The sequence below is a fragment of the Peromyscus maniculatus genome, chromosome 11 (assembly GCF_049852395.1).
Source record: "Peromyscus maniculatus bairdii isolate BWxNUB_F1_BW_parent chromosome 11, HU_Pman_BW_mat_3.1, whole genome shotgun sequence".
In the NCBI taxonomy this organism is placed as follows: Eukaryota; Metazoa; Chordata; class Mammalia; order Rodentia; family Cricetidae; genus Peromyscus; species Peromyscus maniculatus.
Window position 1 is genome coordinate 87,264,847 of NC_134862.1, and position 12,541 is coordinate 87,277,387.

The 12,541-nt window shown below is 47.7% G+C and overlaps 1 protein-coding gene across 1 annotated transcript in view; it reads left to right on the plus strand.

Annotated features, from left to right (window-relative positions):
- The window catches only part of Kif26b (kinesin family member 26B), a 430,200-nt gene that overhangs the window by 185,707 nt on the left and 231,952 nt on the right, over nt 1-12,541 (plus strand). The window lies entirely within an intron of this gene.

Below are 12,541 nucleotides of genomic sequence, written 5' to 3' on the forward strand. Positions count from 1 at the left end.
ACTAACTTTGAAATTTTGTTTTGCAAGCCGTGAGGTCCAGGATTAAAAAAAAAAAAAGGTTAAAACATGTTTTAGTGTTTAAAAATAGTAAAAATGTTTCAGATATGAGACTTTAGAGTTAAGGAAGTAGAGAGGGTATTCAAACATTATTGAACTTGTAAAGCATTCTCAATGTTATTTTTCTCAGTGAAGGATGAAATCATGACACATACAGGTATATTTAGCAATAATGTAGGCCTGCTGGGTGGGACCAATTCAGAAAGCATCAGAGGCAAAAGGTCCTGGGTCCAGTAATTAGGATCTGTTCTGATTAGGATCTGATTGGGATCAGAGAACTAGAGCTTGACAGCAGAAAGCCCTGGTGTGCTGTCCCTGACGTGTAGAAATAGTGTGAAAGTTTAAGGCCCTAAGCCGTGGCATTATACAGCAGGTAGCCCTAAACTCAGGGGGAGAGAATCAGAAGAACGATTCCCAAACCGTCAGGATTATGTGAGCTCAGCTTGCGAGCCTGCCTGTATGTGGTGGAAAGGTTCGTATATTAGTTTTGAGTTTTAAGCCATTTTTTGAGGATAAAGATATCTGAGGGTCCTTCTAGCTAATATTCCTTCTGGCATATCTCTGATTTGGGCAGTTAGAGTATGGAGAGGTTAATTGACTTTACTGAGGTCCCACAACTGGTTCTTTGTGTAGACCTGACCCTGGCTTTAATGCTCACCCATAGACACCATTCATCTCCTTTGTATTTCTGAGATTTTCAATTATTTTAGAGTTCTGCTCTCCTACGGCAGCTTTCTTGACAGGTGTCAATGGACACATACATGTTGCTCTGCTTCTCCAGCTTTTATTGCTTTTTTTTTTTTTTTTTTAATTGCGTAGAGTTTACCATTTCTGCAGCTGGTAAGCAGAAAATAGGAGATGACGTCAGAACCAGAACCACGTGAGCCAGGGCCTCATCGGGTAGTCAGCTGACTGAACGTCAGTCCTGGTTCACCTCGATGGTTTCGGTACTGGTGGGTAATGTTATTGTTGTCGTCTTCATAGACATGTTCTTAAGGTTTTGCATAAAGGCCACTGAAATGCTGAATAAGAATAAACTTAAGGATGTCATTGTATTTCTAAACGTTCTTGCCTTGTGTTTCATTATGGCTTAGACCGCAGGGCACATTCAGCCACATGATGTCATTTCATCCTAGATGTACCAGCTCCCCTCACTGGGGGAATTGGGGCTAAAATAAGGGGAGTGACTTATTCAAGGCTTCTTACATGTTCCCACTGAACCTGCCCCATAGTTAATCCTTCTTAGTCAATATGGCATTTATTGAGCGTCCTGTGCCTGCCCCGCACCCTTTTCCACATACTGGGATGACAATACTAATTCAGCGTGGTCCGTCCTGTCTCTGGCTTGTTTCTGGCTATGATGTGGGCTGATCTTGACAAAACAGGGTAGGCCATAGACCATGCAATCTAAAGCCAGCTCTAATGCGGCCAGCTTCTCTGCAGGACACCCAGCAAGGAAAAGCACATTCCCAGACTGATCGGAGTCCTGAAGATTTATGCTGTCCTGGCTCCATCTAGTGCAGACCTCACCCCTGTGCCTTCTATGGGTTCTCCTTTCTACCATCTACCACCCCTAGCATCCTGAGGAATGTGCATGTGTGATATACACGAGGGCTGCATGCATGCAGGCCTGATGTTGTTTTCTCACTTGTGTAGAGAATGCAAGGTTGTTTTTGTATTGAGCTTACTGACCGTTCTTCAGGCTTTGGTGGGTCACTTACAATTGAGTATTGTCTACCCTCAAAAAAAGTGTGTGTGTGTGTGTGTGTGTGTGTGTGTGTGTGTGTGTGTGTGTGTACTGAAGTTCAAGGAAGTGTAAGGAAGTATAATGTTTTTCAATTCCAGGGCATGATGCCCTGTTGGTCTCTTGCAAAAAAGATTTGCCCAGATTTAGATGAAGAGCAGTGGCAGACTCTGGGATGGGATGACTTCTCAGAGAAACATCCTGATGAGCTCTAGAGACAAGAAAACATGGCCGATTAAACAGAAATGGAAAAGGCCATGGTCTGTATTAGAATTAAATGCTACAGCAGTTCCAGCTAATCTAATGTGCAGTCTCTTAATGTCGTTATGTTTACCCTTGGCAACATGACTAACAAACACTGCTATTTTGCAAGAGGCCAGGGCCAGTATTCCAACATCAAGATATGCTAAGCCTTTGTCTTCCACGGTTAGGACTACTTTTTAAATGGAAAGAGAATGACTCAATTTGTGAAATGGGTCTTCGGCTTGCTGTGTTTGCGCCTCTTCTAGCACTCGGGGCTCTGAGTTCAGCTGAAATGTGTGTCTGGTAGAAGGAAAAACTGGGACAGGGCGGTGCGAGCTGCCTCTGGGCTGATTGATCCTCTCCTGGGTTCTGAGTTCCTGTGGTCCTTGATCCCATTTTCTGAGACTTCCTGCTTCTAGCTGTGGCTGTGACATGCCAACATCAAGCTGATGGAGAGGGACGCTCACCCTCTTCCCTCTCTGTTCCATCCCTTTATGCAGGGGATGGAACATTTATTTTTGTTCGTCTTTTTCTTACATTTTCTGTTTCTCCTTTGCTCCCCGACATTCCTTGTTCCCCTTTCTTCCTCTAGTCCAGACTCTTAGCACCATATTGAATTAAGATTAGCAACCCAAAACCTATTAGAAGAAATTTACTTTTATTTATATGGATTTACTAACTAATATACTCACTAATGTATGTGTTACATGGATTCCATCTGCAGACAGTGTCCTATGATGGTAGTACTGAGGATATCCATAGTCATAGCCCTCAAAGGATGGCCTCCTTATTAGGGAGAACCTGGAAACAGGAAGTTACCGAATGAATTGAAAGATGAGTGTTGACTGCTCATTGATGGAACATGTGCTGAGCCTGAGTTTATCACCATGACCAAAAGCCAATGACAGGAGAATTAGAGGAGATCATTGGAGGACAAGTGTGGTGGATATGGGAGGGGACTGGCCCTGGTCATTTGGTGTAGGGATGTGGTCTGTGAATGCTCTCTGGGGCACTGGATCTCAGCTGTGCATTTAAGGGTGGAAACAGTGGTGATGACGGCCCAGGGGAAGAGCTGCTCGGGATGATGAGGGGCGCGAGGAAAGGGATGCCTGGTCACAGGTCTTGGGATCTGATGGAGGGATAAAAAGCCTGTGGTCCAACTGTGATGATAGGGCTGGTGACTCAGGTTGGAATTGCAGTCTGACCCTTCAGTCTGAGTTTGCTTAGCTGTACATGGAGAGTGAAATCAATTACATCAAGCCTCAAACTATTGGACCTCATTTCCCTCTGACTGTGGAAAAGAAGTCACACCATGCTGGATAGAATGCTGAGGGTATCTGGAGGCCTTTACTCAGGTGCCTCTTTTCTCATTTCTTGGTTGAACCTTTGACTGCCATCTGTCATCCAGAAAGGTAGGCATGGCTAGGGAGCTGTGTACATTCTTTGATGGGGGTAGACACGATATCCACAGTATAATCAAAGGATAGAGAGTGACCAAGGCCAGTGGCATTCCTTGCTCCAGGGTTTTGCCGTGGGGTAGAGTTGATACCCTCATCTGATAACTGTGATGCCAACGATAAACATGGCCCTCACAGGCTGGAGCAATAGCCCAGCCGTTAGGAGCACTGGCTGCTTTTTCAGAGGACCCAGGTTCAACTCACATGACTGTTCATAATTGTCTGTAATGCAAGTCCCAGGGATCCTAGGAATGCCCTCTTCTGTAGGCACACATGTAATAATGCACAGACATACATGTAGGCAGAACACCCCCCCCCCCACACACACACAAAATAAAATAAAAACAAAACAAAACAGAAAACAGCACTCTCTATTAACCATGACAATGGTCATGGCTTTGATGGTGTCTTTCATGATGCCTGATGCCCCTTTCTCCCGTCTACTAGACTCCTCATCTTATGTGACATTGATATGTCACTGAAGCCACCTTGAGACACACGACTGAAGGTTAGACATCAAAGCATTGTGCTTCAACATGCTCACAAGATGGACTAAAGCACGGATGAATCAGCTCCATCTTGATAGGAAGGTTTTGTCCTTCATCCTAAGAGTCCTTTGAAAAGGCACTGAACTGCTGTGCCTTCAGCTGCACATGTTGGAAGTATACCATTTAAGAGGAGAATCCAGACTAGCATCCCAGCCGGCCCCATGCTTTATCGTGCTCCCGGGGTCCTTCACGAAGCAGGCAGGTGGCTTTACCTTCTGGCAACACAGAGAATAAAAGCAAACAGTTTCCAGGTGCTGAGGGGCCAGATGTAAGCCCTGATACCGGCTATCATGACACGAGCCTCCTCCTCAGTTTGCAGAGTCTCATCACACGGGGAAGACGATAAAGGAAGTAAGCCCATAAATTAAAGGGGAAGAAAAAGCTGCCAGCGCAGGCCTCGTGTGTCTCCGGTTGTGGAATTCTCTTTTGCAAGAGGTCACTGAGTCAAATGCTGTGGATGGATAATTTTATGGCCACTAATAAAATTTATAGCCAAAGCAAGCTAAGATAATAAGGGTAATCAAAATGTCCAGCCTCGGGATGGGAGATTGCCATCTTGGCCTGCTTAGGGTGGCTGGGGGCTGGACAGCACAAGGAGGAACTTATCTGTGGGACTCAAGGCCACAGGAATCCCAGAGGTGATTTGTGTGCACTGGAGCCTTGGGGACAGGGCCAGGCCCGGGGTGAGCCTCAAGTGAGGTAGCAAGTAATTGTGTTCTGTGGACAGCATACCAAAAACACTAAGAAATGAATTCCTGTAGTTGAATGCCCCGAAGTGAACACTAAGCCTAGGAAATGATCTGACCTGTGCTGATTTTAGAATCCTCCATCCTGAAAACAATGTTAGGTGAGCACTCAGCAGTGTTGGCGAGGGATGAGGGACAGGGAGGAAGGATGAGGGATGGGGGGAGAGATGAGGGGATGGGGAGGAGGGGTGAGGAACAGGGAGGGGGAGGAGGACTGGAGAGGAGGGGTAAGGAACAGGGAGGAGGGAGGAGGACTGAAGAGGAGGGGTAAGGAACGGAGAGGAGGGCTGAGGGATGGGGAGGAGGGAGGAGGGACAGGGAGGAAGGATGAGGGATGGGGAGGAAGGTGGCATTTTCCTTATGTAATGGTAGAGAGTCTGACAATTTTAATCAGATAACTGGATTGAAGGGTTTTCTTCATCCCCTGGCCCCAGCCTGTGGCCTCTGCCTCCCTTCCCTCGCATCTCCCTCCACTGAGGGCTCAGACTGGCCACATCTCCAAGTTTTAGGCCTGGGCTATATGGCGGTCTTGTTACTTTGTCGATAGGCCTGTCTATAAAACATGTGACATGACCTGTGCAGAGACGCATCAGATTCACCGGAGGGCAGAGTCCCCATGTTCTTGGCTACCTTCTTGGACTCTGGTCTGCAAATGACATTCCACATGACCATCTTCTTTAAGTGAGAGAACAGGGCGCCGTCCCTGGGGAAGGTTGAAAGGCACAGAGTCTTTGGTGTTATGGGGTGTGTTTTTATTGTGATAAAATAGACATAATCTAAAATCCAAAAAGTTGCATCTGAACTGTTTTTCAGTCTATGCTAAGGGCCTGGTCATCATTGTGTGGCCTCACTGACACTTGTATGCAATATTCTTCATCCAAAACGGACATTGGAAGCCCAATCCTCTTGCCATAGTCCCTGGCATCTCGGTTCTTTCTTTCACTACAACGGACTGTTCCAGGTAATCAGGCTGCAGAAAAGAGAACAAAGATGTTTCTCCATCTCTGGTAGGAACACAGACTGTGGAAGGCTTATGTGACCATGCCTTTTCTGTCCCCCGCCCCCATCAGCTGTATTTTTTCAGTGCTCATATCTTTGGGTTAAGGCTGCTGTGCGATCTGCTCTATGGCAAGTCCATTCCTCTAGTTTACACTTCATTATAACTAGCTTAATCCCAGCTGGTTCTAGAGGTCAAATACTTGAGCACTAACTGCATAGAAGCCTCCAAACTGTAGCGGGGTTACAAATGAGCTGTAGCCCATCTTCACGCAGATGAATGTGAACTGATTAGTGCTAATCCTGATCAAAAGTGTTTATGGAGTTGACAACTACTTTTTGGCAACTGTAAGTAACAAATAACAACAAAAGACACTGTCCCAAGACAGCCAGGTACCGATTAAGAGAAAGTGTTATTAGATGCTATTTTCTGGGACTGAGTGTTATTGTGCCGTTAAATGCAGCTAATTGAAGACTGAATAGGAAGCAATTAATGTCTGTGGATATCTCCACAGAGGGAATAGATGCTGTTTGGAGCTCCCTGCTGTCCTGACATAGTCGAAGGGCGGTGGCTTTCTGGGTCAAGAATGCCATCTAAGATAAGCCCCATGCTGACACCCGCTGATAGCCCTGAGCCATTCTTACAGTGGGAAAAGTTAAGGCTAGAGGCCCACAGATCACAGCTTGCAGTATGGAAGGAAGGTGACGAGTACCAGACACCCTTTTGTTCTGATTCTGTGCTCAAGAGCATTAGCAAATCTCAGAGTCTCGGGGTCTTTGGGGACACGTGCTGAGTGCCTTGTGCTGAGATGTCCGGGTCAAAATTTCAGTGCGATTTGAAGACGTGCGTTTATCCTCTGGTTAACATAGAGGGGAGTGATGTTTGTGTGTAGTCTGTGCAAAGCAACCCTACGACGCCATCATGGCACATGGATCCTCACCTTCGGGGAGGACCCCCCCCCCCCACACACACACGCACTGCAGACATGCACCCTCTCCTCACACTCCTCACAGTAGCGTCTTTTTCGCTGTCACCCCATGTCTCATGTCCGCCTTCCTCTTCTCCCCATGGGAAACTGTGGAGCTTGAAGAGTGGACAGACGCCGTTGGGCAGTGGCGTGGTCCCGTGTAACTGAGCTGGAGGGCTAACTGTGGGTTTTAATCAGAACTAATGCAAACATGACCCTGTGGTGAAAAACTAGTCCTCCTGGGTTTGTGACTAGACGTGGCCTCGAGCTCTCCGCTTGCAACAGAACAATGATGCAGAGAGCGAAGCCTTCCTACTGGACTGTAGGTTTCGGTGTGAAGAGGGCATTTTATAGCTTTGGATCTGAGTTATCTCGGGAATAATGGGGTATTTTCCACAGTATGGTGAGAGGAGAAAATAAACGTGGAACAGTTTGCACAATCAAGGTAAACGGAGTCCTTCAGAACCAAGCCTCTGGTTCAGAACTGGGTGGTGACGATAAAGCATTAAGTTCTCTATGGATGAAGCAGGGTGGAGAGGACGGAGCCAGGGGTGGGGGGGGTGGAGGGGGGAAAGGAGCTGGGGCAGGGACAGAGCTGGGGGGGAAGAGTGAGGGAGCACAGCGAAGGGCCAGAGCTGGGGGGAACGGAGCTGGGGGGGAACGGAGCTGGGGGGGACGGAGTTGGGGGGAACACAGCTGGGGGGGAGGACGGAGCTGGGGGGGAGGACGGAGCTGGGGAGAGAAGAGGAGGGGCAGAGTGGAAAGGCCAGAGCTGGGGGGAACAGAGCTGGGGGGAATGGAGTTGGGGGGGAGGACGGAGCTGGGGAGGACGGAGCTGGGGAGAGAAGAGGAGGGGCAGAGTGGAAGGGCCAGAGCTGGGGGCATCGGAGCTGGAGGGGGGTAAGTTAGACCAAGGGTGGAATGCAGTAAGAAATTGCTGTGGAGTTACAGCTGTGTGGTCTCAGTCTGGGTTTCTTCACTTCCTTCCTGCTTCCTCCTGGGGAATTATGTGGTGATATTGTGTTCCCCAAAATATTGTGTACCCTAATAAACTTATCTGGGGTCAGAGAACAGAACAGCCACTAGATATAGAGGCTAGAAAATGGTGGCACATACGCCTTTAATCCTATCACTTGGGAGGCAGAGATCCATCTGGATCTCTGAGTTCAAAGCCACACTGGAAACAGCCAGGCATGGTGGTGACTCACACCTTTAATCCCAGGAAGTGATGGCAGAAAGCAGAAAGGTATATAAGGCATGAAAACCAGGAACTAGGGCTGGTTAAGCTTTTAGGCTTTTAGCAGCAGTTCAGCTGAGATCCTCATTCTGGATGAGGACTCAGGCTTCCAGTCTGAGGAAACAGGATCAGCTGAGGAACTGACAAGGTGAGGTGGCGGTGGCTTGTTCTGTTTCTCTGATCTTTCAGCGTTCACCCCAATACCTGGCTCTGGGTTTGTTTTTATTAATAAGAACTTTTAAGATGCGTGCTACAGAGTTATAACCTCTCTGACCTTTCATTTCCTTCTTGGTGATGTGGGTGCGTTGTCTCAGGATTCAGTTTCTTCAGGGGCCCACCCTCAATCAAGACTGTAGCAAGGGCTTGAGGTCATCCACTACCGCCCATTCATGGGTGTCGTCCCCCCCCCCCCCCCCCCCCCCCCCGCACCCACCTGACTTAGAAGCCAGGGGTAGAGTACTGGAGAGAGGTAGGGAGGGACAGGTCTCCAAGCCTCAGGGCCACAGTAGCTAAGGCTCTATTGAGGACTGTCACACAAAAGCAGAGCCTTGATTATAGCTAGCAGGAAAAGGACCCCGCCCGTCTTACAGGAGGCAGGTCCTACTGGCTGAGAGGAATGGCCACTGCCCTGACGCCAACTCAGGAACCAGGAGCAGGATGGCTACCTAACAAACACAGACAACTCCGATTCCTCGGGAACAGCACGGGATGCCCGTTCTAAGCAGGTCTGTGGAGAGACAGAAGGAGCAGGGGATCCCCACTGATGGCTGATGGGTAAGAGGACAGAAGCCAGGGATCCCAGGGGCTCCCCCCCCTTTTTTTTTTTTGGTTTTTCGAGACAGGGTTTCTCTGTGTAGCTTTGCGCCTTTCCTGGATCTTGCTCTGTGGACCAGGCTGGCCTCGAACTCACAGAGATCCGCCTGGCTCTGCCTCCCGAGTGCTGGGATTAAAGGCGTGCGCCACCCCCCCACCCCCCGGCCAGGGGCTCCTTCCTTCAGAAGCATGTGGGAAATGACCTAGCCTCCTCTTGGGGCCTCCACAGCCCAGCCTGGTGCTGCACTGCTCAGCCCTACAGCAGGTAAACAGGGGCTCCTCCTCCTTCCTCCTTCCCTGCCGGGCCTTCCTTTCACCTGGAGATTTGTCTGAAAGCACATCTGAAAGTCTCTCATTATCATATCACAGATAGTGTGCACACACACACACACACACACACACACACACACACACACACACACACACACACACACACACCAGATGTGTGGGTGACTTTATTCTGAGACAGGATATGTTCTAGGCTCACTACAAATTTCTAGTCTATGTCTACTTTCCTGGTTTAATTCTTTGCCCCCAGATGTCATGAAGTGAGACACTTAGCATGGTTTACTTTCTATAATCCCCCAGATCTGCCCGGTCCTCAGCTTGTTCAGTACACTCTGGTAACAGATGGTCTGAGGAAGGGAGACAGAAAGGCATCAGACAGGGCCTGCATTTCCAGTGTGCTATGTGACATTGGATGTCTTCTTCGCAGCTCTGTCGTCAACTGTGAACGGGGAGCAAGGGCCACGCTGTCTACATAGCTTGTTGTCTGTCTCCCGTGGGCCTTGGAGAAGGGACAGGACTTTCTCCGTCTTAGAGGGCTGGCAGATACAGCAATGCCTTTGGCATCTTCAGCCTTTCTGCTTAACCTGTGGACAGCTCTGGGGTGGGCTATCTCCAGTTGGAAGCCAAAGAAGGAATTTGTATTGGACAGATCTTTCCTAACTCAGTATTATCCAGTGGGCAAGTATTTGTCCTTTTGACGCTGAGGTGATTCATTCACGACTGGCGGTATTGTCTTAGTGATAATTGTCAAGGTTGGAGGGAGGAGTAAGTTCTTGATAGTTAGTGACTTGGTGACATGCGTGACAGCCCCTTGGTGAGACGTTATCCACTGAGCTCCAGCATTCAGAAGCCTGCATTCCAGTGCGGTGGTGATGAACGGTGGCACATCTGATAAGCAGACTCCTTTCTCAGAATCATCTGGAAACAATATGATTTTGATTGTTGAGTTTAAACAGCTACGGCCACTTCTAAGAGGGGGCCTGGCTCCTCTGACTTCCAGGGATAAAGACGTAGCTGGACAGAGCCCAGGCGTCGAATGCAGCCAGCTAGCCTGTCTTTGTACAACAGACTGTCAGCCAGGGACTCATGCACAAATTACAAAGAAGGTAAATAGTGGAGTAAATACTGAAGGCATCTGAGACCTGAAGACATGTTTGCAAATGTGCCCACTGAAGTGCCTGTCACAGCTAAGCCCCAAGAACAGCTGAACTGGAAAGGAAGAGCTGGAGGATACTCAGGGGGAGAATTCTTGCCCAGCACGAATGTGGACGTGCCCAGCAAAATAATGAAATCGGAAAAAAGAAATACGTTTGCTAATTTAAAGGACTGTAGAAAAGAAGATTTAATCAGTTAGATGTGAGCAGTAGGAAATAAAATATAGTCTAGCGCCATCCCACAAATGTGCTTTTGTTACCTGTGTGCTGTTATGCTGACCTTGGTATACAGTGGACAAGCCAGGCCTGGTCCATTACCCTGTGATGGGTAACTTGCAGAGTATAACCCGAAGTGTAGATACTGCAGGGAAAATGGAAGCACTCTTGAAAAATAAAAAAGACCCAAAATACATTTCAGAAGAAATAAAATCATGGGAAAGGAAACATCCACAGAGCATTGGGTGAGACTTGCTCACTGACCTCACCAGGGTGTGTGTGCAAGGTGTCCCTAATGCCACATTCACTTGCTGACTTTTCTCAGATGTCATTGTGAGTGAAAACCAGATGTGTGCTTCAGATGGAAACAAGGTGCTGTGGATTTCTGAGTTTGGTTTTGTTCCTGGATGTTGTCGAGGAGAGCAACATGCACCGCCTGTGGCTTTATCATTACCAGCGGATAGGGACAACGTGTGTGTGGCAGTCTCCTCGTTGTCCCCTCTGGGCTGTGGCAGCTTTAGGCAGCATAGGAAGCCCACAGAGGTGACCTATGCCTGTGGAGAGTTAGTGACCCCCATGGAATACAGGGACGCCATCCTTCGGGACTTCTCTATGCTGCGGCCTCTCCAGCTGCTCTCATGGGGGTCACAGTTCTTTCTTGTGTGTAGAATGAGAGTAGGAAAGTGTGGTTTGGCAGACTGTCCACTGAATAATGCCAAACTCCCCAAGTTAGAGCAGGAATTTAAGCAGAGTGAAGTTTTGAGTCAATGGGAAACAGAGCAAACGGCTGTTCTGCTGATACCGAGGAGAAGTATAAATAGTTAGTTTCACGTCCCTGGTGTTAACACAGGCTCCATCATGGCCAGCCACCCTGCTTAGTGACCAAGAGAAAAGGTTCCTGCCCCGGGCTTTATTACACCTGTGTCTTATAAGTGATGGACATATTTTCCATTGAGCATTTAAGGGTTGTGGCAGGCCAAAGACCTTTTTTTGTTTAACCGAAGTTATCCTTGTTTTTGTTTGTTTATTTAAGCTAATGTTTTCCCCTTTGGAAGTCAATTAAAGTTTTAAAGTAACCACATAGCACACTTAGAGTTTTAGCCCATAATCACCATATTATGTAAGATGAACATAAGTGTATTTCCATATCATATCCTCATTTTCCCCAGAAGTATGGGTCTTTATAGTAGACTGTGGGGGATAGACAGTAGACCGTCTATGTGGACTTCTGTTACAAGACAATCACTGGAAATAAAATGGCAACAGTCTCTGCTACTTAGGAAGTTCAAGGCAGTCTATGCTGCAAGGGATCTGTTCTTAAACAAACAAAACAAAAACAATGCATGCTCTAGTTTTATTTCTGGTGCTGTGATAAAATACCCCAGCAAAAAAGGCAGTCGAGGAAGGACGGATTTATTTTCCTGCACAATTCCAGGTTACAGTCCATCAGATCAGGGAAGTCATAGGAGCCAGGATCTAAAACTAGTTACATCACACCCCCACTCAGGAGCAGAGCAATGGATGCATGCATGTCTACTTGCTCTGTTCATGTTTTTCACTTTTATACATTTCGGGGCCCAGCCTATGAAATGCCACCCATATTCAGGGTGGGTCTTTCCACATCAGCTAACCCAGTTAAGGAAAAGCCCCTGCCCTTCCAGACGTGCCCACAGGCCAACTTGATCTAGACCGCAGGTTGTATCAAGTTGACAGTTAGAACCAACCATAGCCAGATGTGGTGGCACATTCCTGTAATCCCAGCACTTGGGAGGTAGAAGCGGGAGGTTGCAGAGTTCAAGGCTAGTCTTAGCTACATATCTAGTTCTAGATCAGCCTGGGCTATATAAGAAATCCTGTCTCAAATAGCAAAACAAACAAACAAACAAACAACAAAAGGAAACAAAGCAGAAATCATTGATGGTCATGTTAATGGATCTGAAGGAAAATGAAGTCCAAAATATTCTAAATACTCCATGAAAAGCCATTGGTAATACATGGTAGCTGTGCCTATTTTTATCTGCATCTGAAATCCACCCGTCTTTCCCCAGCGGACCCCAACCACGGCCCCCGAGAA